The 20511-nt window shown below is 38.1% G+C and overlaps 1 long non-coding RNA gene across 1 annotated transcript; it reads left to right on the top strand.

Annotated features, from left to right (window-relative positions):
• Positions 10481–15028, top strand: LOC110259414. Its single transcript, XR_002341790.1, has 2 exons — positions 10481–10601; positions 14895–15028. It is a non-coding gene; the product is annotated as an uncharacterized LOC110259414 (long non-coding RNA).

The raw sequence follows: 20511 nt of genomic DNA, 5'->3' as shown, positions 1-20511 counted from the left end.
AACAACGGCATAGGATGCTAAATATCTGACTAAAGAGGTCCTACAAGGAAGAGAGGGTGAGTGTCCAAGAACTACAAATATCGTTAAGCTTTGTATTGCAACCGGCCTTGGCCGTAAAGGACAATAGGGAACTCATAGCGCAGGAGCGGCCAAGAAATACAACAACAACAACAACAAAAAAAAAAAGACAAAAAAAAAAAAAAAAAAAAAAAAGAAGAGAGCGTCAAGAACTGCAAATCTGAGCCTTCCTGTCAAGATGCTTTTTTTCCTGGATAAGGTAGTCCCTTGGGGTCCTACCTTATTAGAAGGGCCAGAGAGAAGGGAATTTAAGTCTTTGCAATTTGTAAACATTTATTTCTTTCTTTCAAGTTCACCTCTCTTCTGGATTGCTGCTGTATACCCTTATAAAACTTTTCCTTTTATCATTTTTTTGTGCTACTTGGGGCTTGCTTTTAAATTTTTTTCCCCCTGGGGGAATACCATGAACAAAAGGAATTTTTTCAGTTTTTTCAGAAACTTGCAGTGGCTTGTCTTCTAGATGCTTTATGCTTCAGTTTCTTCATCTATAAAATGGAGAATTAGCAAAATTAATGAACCTTTGTTATTTATAAAATGTCTTATAGGATAGATGCTGCACAAGTAATATGCTATGGAATGATAGCATTTTGTTAGTGTTTATAAGCATAATTTGAATTTTCCATTAATTGGAATTAATCCTGTTTATAAGAAAAGATCTTTCCAATTAAATCACTGGTGTGTGACTTTGGGTAGCTGAAGCCTTCACTTTGCTTTACTTCTAATAAAATAGTTTCCTACTCTATTTTTGGTAAATTCTTAATTTGCAACTTCCTTTGAATAGTTTCAGTAAAAAAAAACTCACCTTTTATATAATCTCTGTAAATATTATTATTTGTATTAGGAAATTTTATTGAATATTTTGCCTCTTCTGATTATTGAAAATCACTTTACAACTGAAGGTTAGTAACTGTTTATTTAAGATAAGACTACTATGTGCTTTAAGATTTTAAAATAAAAACAAATAACCTTTCATTAAACCACTATTTTATTTTATTTTATTTCATTTTATTTTTTTGTCCTTTTTCAGGGCCACACCCTCGGCATATGGAGGTTCCCAGGCTAGGGGTCCAATTAAAGTTGTAGCTGCCAGCCTACACCACAGCCACAGCAACGTGGGATCCTTAACTCACTGAGTGACGCCAGGGAGCGAACCTGCCACCTCATGGTTCCTAGTCAGATTCGTTTCTGCTGCACCACGACAGGAACTCCTAAACCATTTTTTTTTTTTTTTTTTTGGCTTTTTGGCTTTTTGCAATTTCTTGGGCCGCTCCCGCGGCATATGGAGGCTCCCAGGCTAGGGGTCAAATCAGAGCTGTAGCCGCCAGCCTACACCAGGGCCACAGCAATGCGGGATCCGAGCCGTGTCTGCAAACTACACCACAGCTCACAGCAACGCCAGATCCTTAACCCACTGAGCAAGGCCAGGGATCGAACCCGCAACCTCATGGTTCCTAGTCAGATTCGTTAACCACTGAGCCACGATGGGAACTCCCTAAACCACTATTTTAATAGACCATCTTTTATTTTTATCCTGGATTCATAATGTTCCTTCTCTTTAAGAATCAAAATTATTTTGAACACTACTAACCCCACACGATAATGAACTACAAAGCTATTTATACTTTTAGTTTTCTCATCAGTAAATGTCCACCTTGTTCTGAAAGTCAGCTACGTTTTAATGCTATTTGCCCATTTACAATCCTTTTAATCCTTGTATGGTCTTTTCTTTTCTTGAAAAGTAAAAGATTTTTCAACATTCCTAGATATGCCTTGAATCTAAATCTCAGTTGCTTTCTGAACAGTGCTCATCACTGAAGTCATGTACATGATATTATCTAAGTTGGAGTATCAGCTTGTCCCTAAGTGGTACCAATACAGTTAACAGCCACAGTGGGCCAGAGTACGTTCTGACCTCCTGTCACCTATTTACTAACCTAACAGTTTGGGAATGCTTTGAATCTGAACCCATTTGGCTTTGGATCTAGACAATTCATAGCAGTCAGGAATCATCCAAGCTGATTTCTTCTGATCAAGATGATCCCTGACAAAAAAATTCTGGATTATCGTTCCTCCATCCTAAAACAGGTTTTCGAAATAATTCAGGGAGAGATACTAGCTCTATTTTGTGAAAGTCTTCCTGTTTCCCAGATACCATGCTAAATAGATTTCAAGATGGATTTTTAAGATGAAAATCCTGGTGGGTGGATTTCGAGATGATTTTTAAGGTATATAGTCTATAATTGTCAATTAGGAAATTCCCCCCCCCCGCTTTTTTTTTTTTTTTTTTTTCTTTTTGGTCTTTTTGATTTCTTGGGCCGCTCCGGCAGCATATGGAGGTTCCCAGGCTAGGGGTCTAATGGGAGCTGTAGCCACTGGTCTGCGCCAGAGCCACAGCAATGACAGATCCGAGCCGCATCTGTGACCTACACCACAGCTCACGGCAATGCTGGATCCTTAACCCACTGAGCAAGGCCAGGGATCGAACCCTCAGCCCCATGGTTCCTGGTTGGATTTGTTAACCACTGAACCATGATGGGAACTCCAGGAAATTCTTAAAAAATAACTGCCCCCTCCCTTGACTCTCTGGGGCTGGTATAAACTTGAACTAGGTCCTCCAGGATGTCTCTAAATCAAGATGGCTGTTTAAACCCTCTAATCAAAATCAGTCTTCATGGCTCAAATCTTTATGGCTGGACTGCTGTAGAATGCAGCAATGCTCCAAATGGCTCATAATCAGGTGAAGTTTTTTAGTCTATTGTGTCCTTGGTGGATAACTGTGGAGATATGCGGGCCCAATCTTAACTCATATCATGTGTTCAGCCTGATAGCTGTCTTGTAAATGCTTAAAATATTAGTGTCCATTTTTTTTTTTTCCTTTTCAAGAGGATTTGGAGTATGAGAAAGCTAGAGAAAAAATGGCAGGAATATGGCCAATAGACTCCGGGTCAGGGGAAAATATTTAGTGTCATTTTCCCTTTGAGAACAGATGGTCCTAGCCCATATCTCTCTTGAACCTAAGACTAGTCTGTGAGTACCAGAAACAGATCATGGACATGAAGAGTAGACTTGTGTTTGCCGGGCCGGGGGTGGGGGCGGGGGGGATAAGGGAATGGATGGGGAGTTCGGGGTTTGTAGATGCAAACTATGACATTTAGAATGGATAAGTAATGGGGTTCTAACTGTGCAGCACAGGGAACTGTTGCCAATCTCCTGGGTTAGAACATGATGGAAGATAGTATGAAGAAAAAAAAAAAAAGAATGTATTTATGTATTTATGTGATTTAGGCTGGATCACTTTGCTCTATAGGAGAAACTGAAGGAACATTATAAATCAACTATACTTTAATAAAAAAATAATAAAAAACAAAAACTCCACTAGCTGTCTCCCAGCCATGCTATACTAGGCATTGAGGAAGAGCAGTAGTGATTCTGAAACTGCCCCAGTGCAAGGTCTGGAGTGATGATCAGAGCTCTTGCAAAGAAAAAGATATCTTAAGGTTAAGTCGAAAAGAGGGGAATTTTGAGCAGTAATTTCCCACAACTTGAGAAGCAAAAGGAATTGTGTGAATTGTTACAATTTCCCCCTCACAAAGCTTTCTGTAGAGTCCTGACAGTCACCCACAAGTCACTTTTAAAGCAATAGTGTGAGCTATAATCCATTCAAACCAAAAACATTAGTCAGTCTTATAAAATTTACTCAAGTTTTTAAAAGGGAGATTAAGGAATGTTTGACACTGCCCCCTGCACATAGTAACACTCTCATAAATCCTCTTTGTATTCGGCCCTGCCTCTCTGCCCAAGTCTCTCCGGCATGCTCCTTAGACCCACACCACAGCAGACCTTTTCTTTTGTCCCCTCCCCCAGTGCATTGTATGACTGTAATATTATATTCAGCCTTCCAGGTTCCACTCTTCCTCCCCCAATCTCTTGAATTTGCTTCATGCATAGCCATTTCACCAAGCTTCTCTACTTTCTCCAAAGCTGCCTAGTCACATGCAGGAAAATAACTCTTTCACAGTAACCCTGAGTTATATATACGCTTGTGTGATAGGCTAGGATTGGTTTATCTCCTCAAAATACAAGCAAGTGAACCAGTTGATCCTTGCTAAATCCTGTCTCCCAAGGAAGGAAGATAGGTCTACAGACAATTTGGGGTTACCAATATCTTCACATTATAGGCTCTTTGGACTTGCTTAGAAGTCCAAAGAAAGATTCAGGAGGATGCATACTTTTAAAAACATGTATAATCACCATATGTTCCCCTTGTCCTCTTTGAGTTTCCCAAATCACAAAACTTTTTACACAAAAGCATTATCAAAGGAGATTTAGTAGGGTGGATGGAGTAAAGAGTTTTTAATCACACACCACATAGAAAACAACTTAATAAAGCTCCACTGTGCATTTTCCCCCAAGGTCTCTTTATAGGTAGGCAAACAGTTAGAATCTTCTCTTTTTTTACCCCTTCTTGCAGGAAGCCCTTGGCCTTGCACCTGCCTGCTCTCCCTCCTTTATTAGGCAGATTTTTCTTCATCTGCACAAAGCCTGGACCCCTGTAGAAGCCTTGTTCCTACCTCACAGCAGAATTATCTGTGTTTATAGCAAAGCAACCCCTTCCTACAAAAGATTTCTCACATGAGTAGGCAAAAACATAGCGTTTTCTCCATATGTTACCTGTTCTTTATTATTTAAAAGGTAATAGTATGTTTGTTGAATTTAAGCATATAGATTCAGATTCATCTTTTCAGTGAATGATACTAAGAGCCTTGTACCTGCCAGGCAATGGGCTAGAAGCTGGGGCTACGGCAGTGAGCAAGACCCAGTCACTGTCCTCAGTGAGCTTGTCTGGTAGGGAAGATGGACAAGAAAACATACATTTCAACTCTGAGTGCCAAGTATAATATTGGGAGCATATATTGGTTGTTAGAAAACTTTCCGGAGTCACCCCATCCTGCCTTGGAGGAGGAAAGTCTAGGAAGGCTTTGCTGAGAAAGTGTTGAGGAGGAGGATGGAGGCTGCCTTCTGGTAAAGAAACAGCTGGACCAAGATCCAGAGGGGAGGAGCATAGCTGTGGTTCACTGTGGTTGTGGCATGCAAAAAGTGAGGAGAACTGAGCAAAGAGATGAAGCTGGAGAAGGAAGCAGGGCTGATCATACATGGCCTGCAATGCCACATTGACAAGTTTGGGTTGGCTCCTTTGTTTGCCTGAAGTTTGTGGAAGCGATTTTGAGCAGGCATATTTAGATTTCAATTTTTTAAAAGGAAGGCCTTCTAGAGCCCATGGTCTGGGAGGTAAGAAGACCCTTCAGCAGTGCAAATACTCCGCCTTCTAAATGTATTGGTTTTATTCCAATGTGCATCCTTTATTTCTTGAGAATTTTGAAGACAGTATTACTCAAATATCTTCTAAGGCCACAGTCCCATTCATTATTTATCTGAAGCTCCCAGTGGCTTTCTTTCTTGTCAGGGATATGAATCTGAAGGAATATTAGAGCCCAGATGATAACTACCTTGAATAAATTATTATAAAATTTTCAACTTTGAAGAAAATCACCCACTACAATAATAATGCTAGGAGTCTTAATCTAATTTTAGTGTTATTTCCTGAATGATTTACAAAATCCCCAAATCCTACAAAAATGTTGAAGAATGAAGTTGCATGACCATTAATTTCTTTTTCAAGAACAAATAGCTTCTCTTCTCTAATGTGAGCAATATAATAAAAAAATTTTGAATCTAGTAAGAGAGATTTGAGCATATAGAAAGGAAATACTTCTGATAGAAATATATGCCATTTTTAATTTGTCAGCAAAAGAACTGTTAAAAATAATAACTAAATAATGTTGAATGATTGCTATGTGCCAAATGTGATCTTTGCACTTTGTGATTTGAACTCAGAATAGTCGTGTGAACTACATACTAGTCATTCCATCATACCCATTTTACTAACAAGGGAATAGTGGTCAGGAAAGACATGTAACTTGCTTAAAGACATGTAGTTACTAATTTGAACTAAGTCTGTCTCCAGAGGTTAGGTTCTATTTCTTATTACCACAGTCCTTCTTAGAGATCTTGGGGATGTTACCCCTGCCTTTGGGTCGATATTGGATACCAGCTTGGCAAAAGGCTAGAGTACAGATACGTGGAAGAAGACTAGTACAGAAAGGATAAATTGTCTTCGATAATCCTGTAATTCCATTAGCAATTCCATAATTTAGTTTTAACATTAACCTCTGGAGCCTTCATTCTTTCAAGACCACCATCTTTATCAAAACCTATGGGGTGTGGCCCCAAATTATTTATTTTTCCTAGAATAAGGATTCCATCCTATAGAACTACTTTCCATTCTCATCAACCTGGGGGCCATTATTAACTAAGCAGGACTGATTACATCTCCTGACACAAATTGCTTTCAGTTGTTGGGAAGATAGTTTTCCATGGTGTAGAGAGTACAGTGTAATGGTGAAAAACAGCTCTGATTTTAATTCTAGTGCTACCATTTCCTAGTGGTATATTCTTTGAGAAATAAAACTTCTCAGGACTCCAGTTGCTTCATCTGTAAAATGGGGATAATAAGACCTACTTTGCAATGTTCTTAAGGATTTGATTGGTGAACATGAGCAGGCACCTGCCAAGAGTTTGACAAAAACAGCTTTCTTTATAGTGAAACCTGCTTTCTCTAATGTTTCCACAGGTTAAATTATGACAATAGGTTTCCTGGCTCTGGCATACTTTGTTCACAAATTTTTCCTCTTCCTTACATGGTATTATATATGCAACCTTTCTGAATGAATGTTTGATTAAGAGGATGACAAGCGATTCTGGTGGTGATGATTAGAGGGTAGGGTTTACTGGCTCAAACTGCCATCTATAAAATGTGTCTATCAGAATCAGATGCTCATTTGGCCCTGTTTCGTGTTCAGAATTAGGTGGTTTTCAAGTGGGATGTCATTTGCTAGAATCCTGGAGGCCTTGGTCAGTTCACTGTTGGCTTGAACCCATGCCACAGACTTAACAGGGATATCTGCCTTTACGGCTCAGGAAACGGGTTAGTTTTCAGGCACAAAGCCAAGGGTCTGAGTATAACACACATTTGAACTCAAACAAATAACAAGTTTATCCCCTTGTTTTTGGTTTATGGGTTGATTGATTTTTACAGCAGGAGGCTTATTACAGGATCAGCCAGGCTCCTTCCCTGGAAATCTGTGGAACTGGTGACTATTCCTTCCCATGCACAGTGCCACCCAGATGACCTAAAAGACTTAGTGATTCCCTCTCTTTTAGATGTAGTTCACATGCTATAAAATCAACCATTTAAAATGTACAATTTCATGGTTATTATATATTTTTAAGGTTGCACAACCATCACCACCAGACTTAGTGATTCTTACTTTTCCAAATACATATACCTGATGGAAAAACAAAAATCTTCGTTAATATCCACTTACTTTAAATAAGTTGCTGGTGCAAAAAATTAAATCCAGAATTCTGTTTGCAGTGCTTTGCTTTTCAGGTCACTTGAATTTGCAAATTAAAATTAGTTCATTAATATGAATTACAAGCATATTGCTTTTTATTTAGATATCTTCTCCTCTTTCAATGATAACAGAAGTAATTGTGAAATGCATAGAGCCTACATGCATTTTATTCTTTTGTTTATGAGTATATACAACATACATTCAGAAAAATATCCTTCTGGAGGGTAACACACAAGCCCACACAATTCTATTACCTTGCAATATTTTCTTGTCAGGTAGAGATAGAAGTGTAGGTACTTTTGTTGCTTCCATGTTTTAGTGATCCCACTCATATCTGGTAAAAAATAATTAGTTTTGGCTTCTCTCATTTCTCTTTTCACATTTAAAATGTTTTATTTTCAGTGTAGGCACTATGACATTGTCTTTTTAAAGTGGAGATTTTTGAAAGACTAGACAAATAGGTTCTATGGTTTGTATATAAAAAAATACTATGGACCAACCATATCCAAGTAGAATTGTTTTCCACTACTAGTGAAGGATTGATATCAATGGCACAGTTAAAAGTCCCAAGCCAGATGAGAACCAGACAGTTAATGCCATTACAGACAGCACTATGTAGGCACAAACAGCCCTTCCATTATTGGATGATAATACACTGGTTACTTTTTCAACGAGGCATCTTGGATGAACAAAAGAGTCTAGATTTCATATGACAGGCTAGAGTTTCACACTTAATTCCTTCGAATAGTGATAAAAATGGTGGTGAAGAATGAAGGCCATGCTGATTGCAGTTCAACAATTCTAGTAGTTCCAGGGGTACTAGTTTCCATTTCATAATCATAACCAATAATGGCTTTCACATTCTATTGTATACTGTTCACTTGTTCTAGTGTTTCTTAAGCATCTACTATGTACAAAACTTTGAGTTAGGGACCATTTTGTTAAGAATCATATGATCCAGTTTCATATGACAAAGTTATGGTTACAAGGCCAAATTCCATTATAATAGAATTAAAGTAACATCCAAATTATTTTATTTCACTAAAATTTTATGGTATTGAATATGCTTGAATAAGTAAGTTACTGGGATTTTTTTTAATAATACTGAAGTTTATTAAAAAAACTGATCTGAACTGTAATGTAATACAATTACAATCATAAATATAATTACGAGTAAGTGCTGAGGGAATACAGTAGAGGAGACTAATTAGAGAGAGGTGGTTCTAGGACTCCTCCAAGGGCTTTTGATTGATTCAGGGGGAGATCCTGGTCCTCTCTAGACTTTTTGCTCCCAGGGGACACTCCTCCACTGAAAAGTTAAAATGCAGAAGCAGAGTCTTTGCATCTGCACCCAAATCACAAGGATCTTTTGGGTCCAGCTTTTAAGAGTATCACCTTATTCCTTTAAAATTAGTCAATTAATTTAAATAAAACAAAAATAAATAATAGAAAATATTTTCCATTAAAGAACTTACCTTTGAGACTTCTGACGAAGGTTTTCCACAATTTTAAAAAGTAGCCTTTTAAAATGAATTGACATCCAGATGACTGGGGTCAAACCCGCAAACTCTGTTGAAGAGGCCTCTCTTAACAATGGATCCCATAGTTATGAAACATTAATAGGTCCTGATATGGCCCTCATTAGGGCACCATGGTCACTCTAATCTGGTGGGTCATGCATGAGATCTCACTTCCTTTAGAGCAGGGATATAACCCTGCTCTTTGTCCTTCCACGTACCTACACATTTCACAGCCTTTCTGCATATTTGATAAGAGACTTTCCTAACATTGATCAATGGGTGAACTGCTAGGTGTAAGATTTGTTTTACAGTAAGTTATTTGGATGAATATAAACATTTTGACCATCACTGACTCTAAAGACAATTTAAGAACTAACTCAGGGAAATAAAGATAGCACTAGGTTTTGCTGTGTACTCTTAGCACTCTAAGCTTCAGGGAACAGCAATTAGAGAGCCTGCTTGACCTTATCTAGACTGTCTTTGGTCTTGGGGTTATTTTAACGTATCAATACACGTTTAATTGCTATGAATAAGAAACTGAAACCAAACTAGTCAAAACCCAAGTTAAACCAGAAAGGAGAATTTTATCAAGCTTTAACCCCCAAAGTACTATCAAACATATTGAGCTGACCATTAACCGTCGGGAACACTGAGTCCCAACTTGAACTTGGAAGTGACTCACTCTGTGATCCCAGCTTGACTCCCTTAAACCCTCTGCTCCTTAGTTTCCACATTTGTCTCCCTTTAACAGGTATGTAAAGACCTTGCAGAAAAAGATTTTTTAAAAAGTGACCTGTTTACAGGCATCTGAGTAGGAAATCATTTTACAGGATCAAAGAAAAGAAACTTTTTAAAAAAGCAAACTTCTATCCTGGGTTGACTTTTTATCAGTAACACATTACAGTCTGTTGCCATATAGGGTTAGAAATCAGCAGTCAACCAAAAGTTAAGTTCCAAGAATCTGCGTTGTTAAAGTGCCAGAAAGCAGAAGGTAGCTTGTCATATTTCTTAAACCACTGGTAATATGGGAGCAGGCTGAAGCAGGCAGCTAGAAAAACCGTAGGCAGGATGGAACAGAGCCCTGGGGTTAAAAAGAGGAGGTAAAGGTGCAGTGGAATCTCTGGCTCAACAAAGTGGTTAATTGTTGTCACATGATTCAAATATGTTTATTTCTTAAATCTTCATTCCAGACTGTGGTGGACAAGGAGCTTTTTTTTTTTTTTTTTTTTTTTTTTTTTTTTTTTTTTTGCTGCAGACAACTATTAACAAGGAATAAGGGGGAAGAAAGAAAAGAAGGGAAAAGAATGAAAGAAAAAGATTGTATTTGCATTATCAAAATGGATCAACAATCGATTCTTTAAAAGCTGCCAGAACAACATTTCACCATTATTTTCCAGGTCCAGCTATCAGCAGAACTCCCTGTCCAAGCAGGCTCATAGCAGCTACGCAGACAACAGAGAAGGAAGCTGCTTGCTGTAGCTGGCACCTTAAGGACGACAGACAGCCGACAGGGCAACTCACCCTGAAGGTGTGTGTGTGATTACACAAAACCTTCGCTTGGTCATTTTTTAGTGTTTTATTAATGCTGATGCAAAATAAGAGTAAAATTACAGGTGCCAGTTCCCAGTGTAGAATGCTGATAAACAACTTACCATTTTGCAGTGGCTGGTCACATCTGGAGCCTTTTGGGATGCAAAAGTACTGGAAGGATTATTGCAAAACTTAAAGACACTTTTGCTGCCATTACTTTGTTTTTAACCTAAATTAGTGAGGGGTTGGGGGGGTGGAGGGGGAGTGCTCTTTTAGACAGTTATAATGCTTATATCATAAACTTATTTAAACACTAATCTGATAGCAAAATCAAAAAGGGGTTCGGTTTACAGTAGTTGCTTGAAAACTTTTCTAAATAGACCTTAAATAGACAGAGGCTGGTATAAAACTATGGACTAATGGGCTATAATTTATTAACTTGGGTATGCTATCAGATTTCCCAATTTAAATAACCTGTTCAAACTTGATTTGTCATTGTTGATACCTCTCCTTTGGGTGTTGAATTAGCATGTTATGTGCACAGCCTAAGGATAATAATGTAAATATAGAAGTGCTTTGTTCTTATTCTTTATGAAGTTATGATTTTCCACAACCACAAAAGAACATCAACTTAAGGATATAATAAGAGTATTAGAATATAGTTGCTATTTTTCACTCATTTTAAAGAAAGATCTTCTTTTAGGATATAAATATTTTTCTTTGTTTTCTATCCACTTTCAGGTTATTTAGGCCTGGCACAAAGACTAGGCATAGATGGGTGGAGAGAGGCTGGAGAGAGTACCTTCAGAAAAGTATTTGTGAATTGGTGGTTTTCCATCAAGTTGCTTGAGGAATAATTATTCATGTATGAAGCTAATAGCATATGGTTTTCTTGATCCTTTTTGTGCCCCTCCTTTGAAAACATGCAGTTTGAAATTTAGGCTGCAAACCCCATCATAGCCACTGAGGCCTGGTTTCGAGAAGATTATTTGCCCTATCTATTATATAGGAAATTAGATGTTTTAAGGAATGCACATGGTTTTCTATAGTGCTACATGGACTGGCAGGGCTGGAGATGGATATTTCTCATAGTACTTCCTTGTCAAGAATATTCCTCTTTTGGAGTTCCCACTCTGACCCAACAGGATCCACTGCATCTTGGGAGTGTTGGGATGCAGGTTCAATCCCAGGCCTGGTACAGTGGGTTAAGGCTCCAGCGTCGCTACAGCTGCAGCTTAGGTCAAACTCCCACTTGATCTGCTCCCTGGCCAGGGAACTCCATATGCCCAGGGGCAGCCGAAAAAAACAAAAAATATATTCTTATTTTACATTAAATAATATCTTAAGGGCTTAATAGGTTTTATGCCTGAATGTTGAAGCAGTGTGTGAAGTAAGTGAAACTTTCAAGCTTTCTTCATGCAAATGAGCAGATATGCTTAACAAATCGATCTTTAGTTTATAGGATGAACAAAGCCACTGTCAGGTGAGCCCTGATGGTACATGTAGACACACGCACACACTGGCTCAGACATGTATTAGCATCACGTGTTACTGCGCTGAAAAAGTACTTCGTTGACTGAAATATGCATATATGAATTAAGTAATGTCCCTTCTGCCTAAGTCTGGTTTTAAGCCCTGTGTGTCCTCTTTTTGACAATAATGTAAGAAACTTTCTGACTGACTAGGTAAAGAAGTCAAAAAGAGCTTGTTTCCCTTCTAGTTTCTTTCTATGCCTTCCTCATTAACTTGGAATTATATTATGTGGTTTGTTGTAAAAAAAAAAAAATAGCACATACGTGGTGGAAGAGGGGACAGAGGAGATGAACATTTGCTGATAGGAGCCAAGCTCTTCATATAAATTACCTCATTTATTCCCTGCAGCAAACTGAAAGGGAAATATTGTATAGATGAGGAAACCGAAGCTAAGAGAGCTTAAATAACTTGACCAAATTTACAGAGCTCATAGTTAGAGGAATCAGAACTTCTGAATCTAATTCTAAAATTTATATTATTTTTATTATACTGTGGTACCTTCTATGGATTCTGAAGTTTCATATAGGAAAGACAAGAGGGAGAGTTTCATTTGGAAGGTAACACCTCATATTGTTTGGATTACATTTTCAAATCTAGTTAGTAAATCCACATGCTGCAAATTTAACCTGTTCTTGAATCTTCTATGCAACAGTCTGCATTTTATAGTTGGACAAACATGTCTAGAAAGAGTTTCATCTTGGTAGCTAAAAAAGACAGTTGGAGACTTTTGCTTTTGGTACAATATAAAGTGTTTTTGGTAATGACCTTTTCAATTGTGGTATTAATGTCTTAGCCAAAGCTCTACTCATTGCCAGGAAGAGAAAGACACTCAAGAGAAGTTTATTATGAGGTTAAAATGGGCCATCTTCTGGTGATCCTAGAGGGGGGGAAAAATCAATGTTCAGACCATGCATTGGTTTAAGAATGAGACCTAGAACCAAGGTACTTCCTCTGTCTCCACCGTGACCACATGATTTACTGGTTTTGCTTCTCTCTGCACATCTGCTCCATTCTCCAGCATTCTCTACCCGTCATCAGTATGCTTATGGTTGAAAATAGCCATCATAGATCCCAATTTCTCATGATCCCCAGATTACCATCGAAGGACATTCTTGGGTCTCTTTAATTTTGACAGCACTGATTCCTAACTGCCATTTGTGTCCTTGATCCAGTGTCCACTGGTGGTACCAGGGAGGGAGATACAAACATGATTTTTATGCCTACCTCCTTAGGAAGGGTTACCAGTATGGGCAATTCCTAGAGAAAAGGGCTCTGAGTGAAGCAAGCATTCCAAATACACCTCCAACCTTAAATAAAAAGTATGTGAAAAAAAGTCACATTCACAAAGTTTGGGGAATATTTTCATATAGTCTCCTTTGATCTGGAATTATCTGTTCCCACCTTACACTTAAGGAAACTATGACCACCTGGCTTGGTGAAGGTCATCTGGCAAAGTAAATGGAGGACCTGGGACTAGATACCAAAGCCCCTAGGTCTTTCCGCCATATTAAGCTGCCTTTTGTCCATGGAATTGGACACAGTTTATGGAAGAAAGTTGCTTTGTGGTGGTTGTACACCTACAGTTTAATTCACAATTAGCACTCATGAATGAATTTGCTAATTTGAAACCACAATGGGTTTTAGCTTCCTTTCATGGAACCACATCTTTGTGTTGCACCTAACAGTTAATTCTGCACTCCATTGGAAGCATGTAAATAATTTTCTTATATTGGTATGGTACATACTTGTAGGAATTATGGATACCAAGGAAAAAAATATGTTGAATAGATTGTTTTGGGCTGTTGAGTAATTGTAGTTCAATTTTGTGCAAGTAATAGACTATGCCTTTGAAATATGGACAGTTGGTGTGGAGCTGGAACATTTTGGTTAAGGGAGGCACAGGCTCCATAAAGGTGGAAATGTCCTAAAAATTCATGAACAAATGAACCTTTAGTCAGATCTAGTCCCTGGCAATTTGTGCCAGTATTTTTTTCAATGACTCCTGAACCTCAAACCAAAAATCAAGAAAAAAAATTTAATAAAAATGCTTGCAGTTATCCTCTTTTCCCAGAGATAATACAGTTTCCCTGTGCTAAATTCTGTTATTTTTTCCAAAATTTGAAAAAGTGATTATATTTTAAAGACGAAAGCAATTTATTCCTGTCCTCAAGAAAAAAAAAGTCCAGTATAGTGGACAAATTGAAATGCATAAAAATATAAGATATTTTTAAATCTCATTCCTAATGGACATATCTCTGGCAATGACACCATGGCAAGAAATGAATGGCAGTTTTTCATGCAAGAGTATTACAAATAAATTCCTGTAGTACTTTAAATGTCTGGAAAAGTCTCTAGAAATGGACCTTAAATGGTTACACAGTTAGCACTCAGATATCAAAGAATTCAGCAAAATAGAGACTGTTTAAATATTAAACATCAAATTTTCCTTCTTTCAAAGGACTAATAACTTAGCAATAAAAATTGTCTTTGAATCTTGCCATCAGAAGGTCTCAGTCAGGCAGTGGATTTTAAATAAAAATTTGCAAGCAGTTCCTATTTAAGCAAAATTAACAGCTGAGCAAAGAGGAATGAATTAGTAGCCTGCCCCAAACTCACCTTGAACAGACAACAGTCCACCTCCTTTGCAGTACAAGCTCCTCCTCTGTGGAGCTGCCTGCAAAGCGAAAGCACCCAGGATCGATGCTGTCAGGGAAATGCATCTGCACTGAGGCAAGGCACTAATCAAGTTCTCCTGCAGCTGCTGACCTAGCCCGCAACACTGGAAGAAGAAACGCGCAGCCATGAAAGAGAAGCAGAAGAGAAAAGGAAACAATGAAGGAGGAGTCCCTGAGATGGAAAATAATGGGACACCCCCACAATAAAAATCTCTTTGTCCGCAGGGATGAGGAAATATTTCATTAAGATATTCTCGAAAAGACCCATGTAGAGTGAGAGGCAAAGGGTAAAATGACTTGCTGAGGCTTTTCTGGGGAGCAACTAGAGCCTGAGAATCCATTCCCAAATGGCAGCCCTGTTACTGGACCAAAAACGGAAGGTAGGACCCAGTCAAAAGTAACAGAAGGAGTCATAACCTGGGAGGGGTAGAGCTAGGGCAGTACAACACATTTTTTTCTGTACTTCTGTTCTTCTGAAAACTATTGATCCTGCTTGGTTCTCAAGAGAACACGCATAGAGAAGGAACCATGACATCATAGAATCTTGAGGCTATAAATAAGCTAAGGCTTTCTAGTCCAACCAGAGACAAGGATTGGGAGATTCAAAAAGATCTAAGAGCTTCCCCAAGGTCACATACAAATGAGGGGCAGAGAGCTAGAAAGAACCAAAATCAATTTCTCCTAGATTCAGGACAGTTCTTTTGGAGTTCCAGTAAATTTTCCACACTTCCGAAGCCTTATTAGCTATGGGCTCACGTTGGAACAGTTCATTTCAATAAGTAAGCTAACATGAAACAGCATTGGATAGTTAATAATAAAAACGATTTTTATAAATAATTACTTCAATAGGAAATATGACTTCTGTCAACCTATGAAATACATTTTGTTTTTGCAAATAATATTGCAGTGTTATCTCTTATTAGATGTCTGGGATTCTTTTCCAGATATTGTCACCAGCTGGGTTAGGTGTTATACAGCATGCGTTGACATTTGAATTAGTAAATTTCTATCACGGAAATAAGGAATTTAGAGAACCTAAGTAGCATTCATTATAGACAGTGTCATTACTTCCAAAACACTTACTTTTTTCCTCTCATTTATTTGATTAACGCATACAAAAATTACAGGAGTTGTAAGGAACCAGAAGAGGAGTAATTTGGCTAGAGTAGTTTGCATATGGAAAACCTCTACTCAGGAAGGTCTTTAGGTAAGTGTATTTGTTTTCATCTCCTAAAAAACATTTGTCAGGGAGTTCCCGTCGTGGTGCAGTGGTTAACGAATCCGACTAGGAACCATGAGGTTGCGGGTTCGGTCCCTGCCCTTGCTCAGTGGTTAACGATCCGGCGTTGCCATGAGCTGTGGTGTAGGTTGCAGACACGGCTTCTGATCCCGCGTTGCTGTGGCTCTGGCATAGGCCAGTGGCTACAGCTCGCATTAGACCCCTAGCCTGGGAACCTCCATATGGCGCAGGTACGGCCCCTAGAAAAGACAAAAACAAAACAAACAAACAAACAAAAAAAACCCTACATGCTAGGCCCACTATAAAACAAAAAGCACACTTTCACAGGATTATCTGCTTAAGATTTCTCCACTACTATGTAAATCATTAAAAAACTGAAAGGCTGAGAGCCCTGGTAAAATTCAGAGGACATGTGGTAATTGGCACAGCACAAACATTGACCAATAGCACCACAGTATATTTATTCGCCTTTCCTTCCAGCACTGCTTAGAGTGTGGAGGGTCATGCCATGGAATTGGTAGCATTATTATTATGTTTATCTGTGTTTAGAAATAAAGGTAAATGAGAACATGTATTTCAGTATTAGATACAGCATGTTAGATTTTGGCATATACTTAAATTTTAACATCTACTGTGTGCTAGATGTAATGCTTGGTGCAAATGAGATATGAGATAGAAGTTTACGAGCTAGCAGGGAGGATGAACATGAACATAAAAGATTATGCAGCATGATCATCCCAGGATCCTAGGGGAAAGCAAGCCTAAGATCACAAAGAGGAGTGAAGGCAGGCACCTCAGAGAATGCAGGTTGATCCTGGGAGGATGGACCAGGAGAACAGGAGTAGAGGGAGAGGGAATTCTGGGCAGATGGAATTGTACTTTTCAGAGGCATGAGCATGAGAGAGAGTATTGTGTTCTGAGAGTATAAGTGAAAGGGTGGGGAGGGAAAGGTGATTCATGTAAGACAACAGTGGACAGGTAGCTAGGCGTCTGACAAGGAAGAGACTCCTAACTAGGTTGTTTCTAGTTTTTTTGGCTGTGATGAACAAAGCTGCTATGAATATAGCACAAGTTTTTGTGAATACATTTTTTTTTAACTCTCTTGTATAAACACTTAGAAGTAGAATTGCTGGGTCATAGAGTAGATATATACTTAACTTTTCAAGAAATAACACAATTTTTCAGAGTGGTTTTACCAGTCTATACATTCACCAGCAATTATGAGAATTCTTGCAGCTTAACACCCTTGCTAATACTAGATGTAGTCAATCTTAGATTTTAAGTCATTTTGGTGGATGCATGGTGGTATACCAGTGATTTTAATTAGCATTTCTCTGGTGATTAATGACAGTGAATGTATTTTAACATACTTACTGGCTATTTATGTCATCCTTTGTGACATTTCCAAGCCTTTTGCCCATTTTTAAAGTGTGTTTGTTTTTTTATCATTAAGTTGTAGATGAGCATTATATACTTTGGATATAAATGTTTTGGCAAATATATGTGTTATGAATATTTTCTCCCACTCTTCAGACTGCCTACTTATTTTCTTAATAGTGTCTTTTGATCGGCAGAGATATTTGGACTTTAATAAAGTCCAATTTACCAATATTTCCCTTTTATGATTAGTACTTTCTCTATCTAGTCTAAGAAATCTTTGCCTACCCTTCATCATGAAGATTTTCCCCTATGGGTCCTCTAAAATGCTTTCTGGTTTTAACTTTCTATGTAAGTCTATGATGCATCTCAAACTAATTTTTTGTGTATTATGTGAGTTAAATTTCACTTTTTTTGCACATAGTGTTACCCAGTTGTCGCAGAACCTTTACTGAATAAAACCATCCTTTCAACCCCACTGAACTTCCTTGTCATCTTTGTCTAGAGTCTCTTGACCCTATAAGTGAGGGTCTATTTCCAGACTTGTCTATTATGCTCCATTGAATTATCTGCCTATCTTTTAATCAGTACTACTTCATTTTGATTTTTATGGCTTTGTGATATGTTTTGAAATCAAGTAGGTTAAGGATTAAGTCTTCCAACTTTGTTCGTTTTTTAAAAAAATAGCTTTTGCTATTCTAGGACCTTTGTTTTTTCTTTTTTCTTCTAAATCAGTTTCTAAAAAAATACTTTTGGGATTTTGATTTGGATAGCATTGAATTTATAGATCACTTTGGAGAGAATTGACATTTCGACAATGTTGAGTCTATCAATCCATGAACATGTTATCTCCACTTAGGTGTTTTTTCTGAATATCTCAGCAATACCGTATATTTTTTCAGCATAGAAGTCTTAAAATTCTGTTATTAAATTATCCCAAAATATTTACAGTGTTTTGAATGTTATAAATTTCACATTTCAGTCTTACTTGCTTTGTTAAAAAATGAAAAATGTTCATTGTTTTCTCATTTTGAAGTATATATAGAGAAAAAAGTATCGATTATTATTATTAGCACCTTGGTGAATAGCCAATAGTCTTGTTTTATGCATATCTACATATACATATTCTAAAAATATAAATATGAGTCTGTCTTTTAAAAATAAAAAATTAAATCTATCACCAATATAGCCCAAGAAGTATTAAAAGGGAATCTTATATTGAGTTGTGTTTCTAAAATCTCTATATATATTCATTGTTTGGAAACCAGAACACATTTTTTTCCCATAAAAATTATGTTCAAGGAGTTCCCATCGTGGCTCAGTGGTTAACAAATCCAACTAGGAACAATGAGGTTGCGGGTTCGATCCCTGGCCTTGCTCAGTGGGTTAAGGATCCAGTGTTGCCGTGAGCTGTGGTGTTGGTCATAGATGTGGCTTGGATCCCGCGTTGCTGTGGCTCTGGTGTAGGCTGGCGGCTCCAGCTCCAGCTAGTTTCCTAGTCTGGGAACCTACATATGCCATGGGTAGGGCCCTAGAAAAGGCAAAAAGAAAAAAAAAAATTATGTTCAAATGATAGGTCACCAATTCAGACCCACAAAACAAAAGAAAACCTGACTTAGCCCATAATGGCTTTTAGCCCTCTGACCTGTGCAGATTTCTAAGCCCTTTTAAGGGTGCACTGTCCCCACCCATTTGTTCCCTATGTAAACCTTGGGTCTTTAAAGCCCTTTGATGGAGCTATTGGGTTAGGATGGAGAAGCCTTAGCAACGGCAGGAGGCTAGAGTTGTTCAGGGAGTCCTGTGCCAATGCTGACGGGGTTCTCCTTTTTGAGCATCAGAAATCAGGTGGGCTCTGGCAGTAGGAGAACTGAGCAGCAGCAGTTTGCTTGTATTAATATTCATTAATATCTACATTACATTCTCAAAGTGATTCTACTGAGGCTAAAATTCAGGAGGTCCAATCTCAGGGTCATCACGTTATCCAAGAAACATGGCCCAGCAACAAAAAGGTAGTCTCAAAATAATTTAAATACTTGCCTCTCTCAAATGTCATGCTGTCAATACATAGTCCACAGAAGTATTTGGTTTCAATCTCCTTTTGCTCTTCTGTTGTCTTCATTGTAAAGCTTCCCTTCTCTAAACCCGTAAATTTTTTTTCTTTGCCACAGGATGTGTACTTTTTTTTTTTTTTTCTCCTCCTCTGCCACCTTCTTTCTTCTAATTCTGCATTCCATAAGCCCAAAGAAGTGTTCTGGCAATGGCAGAACCCTTTCTGAGTTGGGGTTTGGGGAGGAAAATGCTGGGAAGACCTCCATATACCTACTTCCATCACATCTCCCTGGGTGTAAGATGCCTAAATCAGGAAGAACCAGTGTAACTGGAAAGACATCTGGGAATTCCTGGAAAGAAAAGTTGGTGATAAGAATGGCTTTTTCTTCTTACATGTAAAGATAGTAGGTACATAAGAAGGCAGTCTGGAAAAAAGTCATTTTAAATAACTTTTCATCCTATTTCCTTCAGCTCCTCCATTATTAAACTGCCCAACAAATTGGCTCAGTCCTGTGCTGTAGGCAAGGGCCTAGGTTTGGAATTCCTGGGGAACTGGAGGTCAGGAGGGAGCTATTTGGTAATGCCAAAGAGGATAGCTGGCCCAGGAGGCCTTATCAGACAAGATCTTTTGGTCTGCTGCTTGGTTTTTGTTTCACTTTCTTTTAATTATGGCCTCTCCATATCTGACCTGAACAGTACCATTCTTCTGGTTTGTTAGTTAATTTTGAAGATAACAGCATATTACCAATAGAGTGCCTTCTCAGGTCACAGTATATTGCAGAGAGCAAATTATTAATTAAATGGTAACGTTTTCTGAATTTGGAAGTAATTCTAAAGTTCATAGTTATTAGTTACCAGGAAATTATAAAAAAAAAACAAAAAACACAACCAACAATTCAGTATATAAAATCAGTGCATAATTAGCAAGCTGCCCTCCAAGAAGCAGATCACATCACATTCTGTCCAAAAGGAACAGCTCTGCTGATGAGGCACTGACATAGTTAAGAGAAACCATGAATCATGAGAGGCCGGGA

Source organism: Sus scrofa, chromosome 2 (genome assembly GCF_000003025.6).
Source record: "Sus scrofa isolate TJ Tabasco breed Duroc chromosome 2, Sscrofa11.1, whole genome shotgun sequence".
NCBI classification, from domain to species: Eukaryota; Metazoa; Chordata; class Mammalia; order Artiodactyla; family Suidae; genus Sus; species Sus scrofa.
This window is presented reverse-complemented; position numbering and strand designations above follow the sequence as displayed.